Raw genomic sequence first — 6000 nt, 5'->3', positions numbered from 1 at the left:
AACGAAAAACCCTGTTCCTAACTGGTGATTTTTATTTCCTTCCCCGTAAAAAAACGTAAAATTTCCGGAATTCTCAGATCCATTTCCTTCCCACCTAACTTCCTGAACTCCTACTAGGTCCATCCTGTATTTCTCTAACTCACTCGTAACAGATTTTAACGCGCCTGCCCTATATTCTAATATTCCATGTTCCAAATCTCATGTCCATTTTCTTTTGCCGAGGTCGTGCCAAGTTATCAGTCCTTGTCCGAGGCTTTTGTGAATGTTTCTGAACAAGTACCTTTTTTACAGGATGAGGGTGTTAGCCTTACCCAAATCCCCAAGCTGGAGGACCACTCCTAGTCGACTGTCCGCGACTGCTTATTCAGTATATTCGCAGCTAACCTCTATATCTAGAGGCCTTCTCCTCGATCCGCAACCTGAGGACGCGCCATGCCGTGGTGACAGGAACCCATGTTACAGGGGTTCCTAGGAAACATTCATGTATATTTGGAATAAATTACTTATTGCGATATTTTTCTTGTCAGTGATAATTCTAATCAGTATAGCTTTTAATACCATGTGAAATTTCAGATAGCATTGCAAGGGGATCCGCGGATCACTTTCCGAATGAACAGGGGGGTCCGCGTTATCGGAAGGCTTGAGTGTCACTGCATTAGGGTATATCAAAAAAAAAAAAATCCTTCGAAATCATGTTATCCCTAGTGGTCACTTTTAGCGAAATAAAGTTATTATAAAATAAAGAAAAATCAAATTGATACCTCATTTTTCTGAGGTGCCGCCATTGGCTTTAAATTTGAAAAATAAAATGATAAAGACGTAGTTTTTTAAAAGAATAAGTGAAATACTCATTAAATTCATAATAATTGCTTATATCATAACAATTGCTCTTCAAATAATCCAAACATAATGTAGAAAAAATTTAGAATAATACCTCAAGTTTTTAGGTATCATCACTACTGAATTGGAGGGGGGAAAAGGAGCCAATAAATTTTGTTTATTTGTGAAGATTGGGATATTAAGTTAAAATGTCTTAACAAATATTTTCTTGTTAGGTATTGTATACAATGGAGTAAAAGTACGTAAAATGAAAAGAATTCGTTTTTCCACATTTGAAACGCTTAAAGCATCTTAACAGTTGAATGAAATACAACATTGTAGTTTATGCCTCTTTTCGCTTGAAAATAACCCATAAAACGCATATATTTTAATCATGCTCGATCCTAACCATAGGAGCTAAATACACGATTCTGATTGGTTGAAGTTATCAGTTTTTCGCCACGTAGCATACATATCGCACAAATCAAATGCCTGCTGCTGTCGGTTCTCGTGGCCAAGCGTTCTAGCGAATGAGCTATTAACGAAAATTGTTTTTCGCGTGGGTTTAAACCTGGCTCAAGGATTTTTTTTTAAAAAAATTCATAACACTTTTATCATTAAGATAAAAATAATAGTCATTTGCCCTTGTACAGCGGGGGACACTTCTAAATGGTACAGCCATATGGAGATTTACGGCTAAGGTGTACCATCTAGAAGTGTCCCCCGCTGTACGTACAGTGATTTATTTACGTTACGAAACAGCTGAGCGAGCGAAGGGGTTAGAAGCCCAGCAGGCCTCGTTTTGTTCCACTTTTGCCTTCATAATACAACGTGACATTACGTCACACTCGGGTGGTCCAACTTCAAACCTCACCCGTTTCCTCATGACCAAAATACATATTTTCTTTAGGGTAGTGCGTAAAAAAAAATGCCTCATGTTCTTACCTAACGCACAAAGTGACAATTTTCTTCTATTACTATAACACACAATATTATAAGAGGAGTTTGTTTACGTGACGAAAGCCAGATATAATAATACTGGGATTCGAACCTTGGATCTCTTTTAGAGTCTTCCTTAACATCATTCATTTGTCAAAGACTGATAGATCCAATAAGGAACTGGCAAGTAAACAAATAATCTCATTCTTACGGTCCTGGGATTCGGGCGTTAAACATCAGAGGCATAACCCGTTTACCCACCATCGCTGTTGCGTCAGCTCCAAGATATGCTGTCCGCTGCCTGTAAGAGAATACAAAGTGGGGTGGCAATGCATGATTTACGCCAGATGGATAGTGGGAGACGAAAGTAATGTTTGTTCTCCACTGTTTAGAAATACCTTACCTGTTGATAAACACTTTATGCCGCATACACTTTAACTTATGCACATTTGAAGCGCTAAAAGAAAATACGACTTATTAAACACATTTGGTTAGCACTATCATCATTTTCGAAATGATAACAAGGATTGTAAATAACTTTATATTGTTATGCACTATGTGGGTTACACTACATATAATTTAGAACAATACTAATTTTTTTATATTAGTATAACATTTCACTCAAAAAAAGAAAAAAATTGGCCCAAAGGTTTCGGAACGGCACGGACCGCGTACGACGATTCCGGCAAACGTAACGAAGAACATCCATACGCGTTCATGAGGAAGATTTCGTTTGTATTGTCACTTGAAGATGATAACTCGATGGTTTCATTTCGGCAATGCACGATGAATCAAAGAGAAGTTTCTTCGTTGATTTTAATGTGGTTTTCATTATTCACTAGTATGTGAAAAGACACTAATTTGTTTGTTCAAATTCGAACGTTGTGTTCCATAAATTATTTTGCATTATTTTAGAAGTTAGACACTGAAACTTTACGTATGTCTATACTTTAAGTGAAGACAGAAACTTGGTACCTTGTACTTCACATGGTGGCTAGGAAAACACACATTTCTCTTCACGCCTCACATAGTTGCCAGATTACAGCGCAAGAATACACTGACTAAACTACAATATAGTTCGTAGAAAACATTAACCTTTTACGTTATTATATTGCTAATAATATATATAATGAATGGTTTATAAGTTAATAGAAATCACATTAAAAACACTGATTATTCCAATAAGTTATATAATCGACGATTATTGATAGACTTCACATTGTCACGTAAAGATCTGTTATCGTCATGAGGACTTGTGCGTGGGCGTTTCTTTCGAGGGTAGCAAAAATTTTTCTTCTTAATATGGACTGACGGGAGGAGGCAAGACTGTCTGGAGAAGTGAGGTACCTTTTGGGTAACAAATTCCTAAGCATTGTTCTCTTCCAACTGTTCGCTGGCTGCTTTCATTTCTAAGAATTGAGGCTGGGGAAATACGAGGGTTGGTTTAAAAATTCATGCCAATCCATACCGTTACAATATATGCACCAGAAGGTTTGGACAATCGCAAACTGCAACCAATCAGAAATGTGTATTTAGTTCCTATGGCAAGGATTGAGCGTGAAAAAAATATGCCTACAAATCAGATGAGGGGGTGACTGCAGTTCAAGTTACGCCCCTCTCCTACATTCATATGTAATTTTGTGTTGGCAGATAATTGACTGAAGTGCTGTTTAGTGTTCACGTTTAGTGCAATATTTTAATTTGCACTTGTAGTATCCGGTCTCGTGATGCCAAGATAAAGGCATGCCGAGCGTCTCTGGACACAACACAAGAAAATGCTGCTTCTGTCACCAACATTACCATTTGTTCTACTCCTTGAGTGTGGTGCGAAAATCTTTTTATATTGTAAAAGTTCTGCTAGTACAAGAGTACGTAAAGCTAGGTTAATGAAAACAAGAGTCCGGAATCGACTCCCACTACTTATTTATAAGAATCTCCAATAACAACAGTATTTACAGAAATCTTTTAGTACAGTTTTCTCTATTAAACTAACTAACTAACTCTATGGCTTATGGAACCCGGAGGTTCAATGCCGCGTTCACAAAAGCTCTCCACTGACTTCTATCCTTAGCTAATTGCATCCAGTTTCTACTTTGTATTCCTATCTCTGCGAGATCCATCTTAATATTATCCTCCCATCTGCGCCTAGGTCTTCCTAATGCTCGTTTTCCGATTGGTCTTCCAGTCAAGACTTTGAAAGCGTTTCTACTTTCTTCCATTCTAGCTACATGACCCCCCCCCCCAACTAAGCCTCCTAGACTTGATGACCCTAACAATATTGGGTAGACCATATAAATTATGTAGTTCCTCGTTATGAAGTTTCCGCCATTCTCCGTTCTCGTTCCTCTTGGGTCCGAATATTCGTCTCAGGAACTTGTTCTCAAATACTTTCAGTCTATGTTCTTCCCTCAGAGTAAGTGACCATGTTTCGCAGCCATACATAACAACAGGCATAATTATCGTTTTGTATATTTTAAGCTTCAAATTCTTCGACAGAATTCGCGACGACAAGAGATTTTGAACCGAATAGTAACACGAATTCCCTGCTTTTAGTCGACATTTAATTTCTTCGTGGATACGATTTTTCTCTGTTAATATTGATCCTAGATATTTGAAAGTATCCACTTTATCAAAAGTATTATTTAATATTTTAACGCATCCATAATTTGCTGTATTCCGGTCCCGACGCACTTCCATGTATTTAGTTTTCTCTGCATTTACTTCTAAACCCATGTCCCTACAAGCGTTTAATAAGATCTCTGCATTTCTTTCTATCATTCTCCTATCATCCCCTATTAAATTTACATCATCAGCATATGCCATCACCTGGTGAATACCGTTCAACTCTAGGCCCTGGTTGCTATCTTTGATTTTCCTTATAGCGTATTCCAGAACGAAGTTAAATAATAATGGCGACAACGCATCTCCTTGTTTCAGGCCATTTTCGATGTGAAAGCTTGTGGACAAAAATTTTCCTACCCGAACTTTACTTTGCGATTCATTTAAACATATCTTAATTAATCTAATTAGCTTTTTCGGTATTCCAAGTTCTGTAAGAACGTTGTATAATGTTTCTCTCCTAACCGACTCGTACGCCTTTCTAAAATCAATAAATAATTGATGTACCGGGGTATTGTATTCCCACTTTTTTTCGAGTATTTGTCGAATGGTGAATATTTGGTCGATAGTTGATCGATTTCGTCTAAATCCGCACTGATAATCTCCAATAATTTCATCTGCGTATGGGGTCAGTCTTGCTAACAGAATATTTGAAAGAATTTTATAGGATGTTGAGAGAAGAGAAATGCCTCGATAATTATTACAGTCAGTTTTGTCGCCCTTCTTGTGAATTGGAACAATGATTGATTCTTTCCACTCTTGTGGCAATTCTTCCTTGTTCCAGATAAGGAGAATGAGTTTGTGTATCTTGTTCCATAATTTTTCGCCTCCAGCTAAAATTAACTCAGCCGAAATTTCATCTACACCCGGAGATTTGTGTTTCTTTAATTTCTTTATAGCGGTTTCCACTTCTATTCGGTTGGGTTCTGGAATATACGGTTCTGCGGTGTGTATCACCTTTTCTCCACGCACACTAGTTTTTGGTTGCGTGTTAAGCAAATCGTCAAAGAAATCTTTCCATCTATTTAAGATGCTATCCATATCAGTGAGAACTGTATCGTCAGATTTCTTTAATATATAAGCACGAGGTTGATAGCCTTTCTTAAATTCGTTGATTCCCTTATACATGTCCCGGATGTTTTTATTTTTACTATTATCTTCAAGTTCCTTAATTTTAGCTTTCAGAAAGTCGCGTTTCTCTGTTCTAAAGTTTTGGAAGTTTCCCGCCTGATATCTGTGAAATTTTGTGTAGTTATTTCATTCGGATGTTGTAGCCAGCGTAATTTTGCCTGTTTTCTCTTCTGTGTTAGTTTAATGCATTCCTGGTTGAACCATGGTTTGTTCCTACGTATTTCCGCGTGTCCCAATTTTTCTTTTGCTGAAATTTTAATGCTATCTCTAATTTCAATCCAGGTATCTTCAACACTAGTGCACTCCGAAACTTCTAAAGCCGAGAATCTATTCGAAACTTCAATCTGGTATTTCTCTCTTACCTGGCTCTCTTCTAATTTCTTTAAATTGAATCTCTCCGTTTTCGGACAATGAATATTACCTTTATTCAACGATAACCTCTCTCGTATCATCGCTGCTACCAGGTAGTGGTCAGTTTCACAATCAGCCCCT

The sequence above is a fragment of the Thermobia domestica genome, unplaced genomic scaffold, assembly GCF_964235325.1.
Source record: "Thermobia domestica unplaced genomic scaffold, izTheDome1.hap1.1 HAP1_SCAFFOLD_762, whole genome shotgun sequence".
In the NCBI taxonomy this organism is placed as follows: domain Eukaryota; kingdom Metazoa; phylum Arthropoda; class Insecta; order Zygentoma; family Lepismatidae; genus Thermobia; species Thermobia domestica.
The sequence above is the reverse complement of the archived record's forward strand: the minus strand, read 5'-3'. Positions refer to the sequence as shown.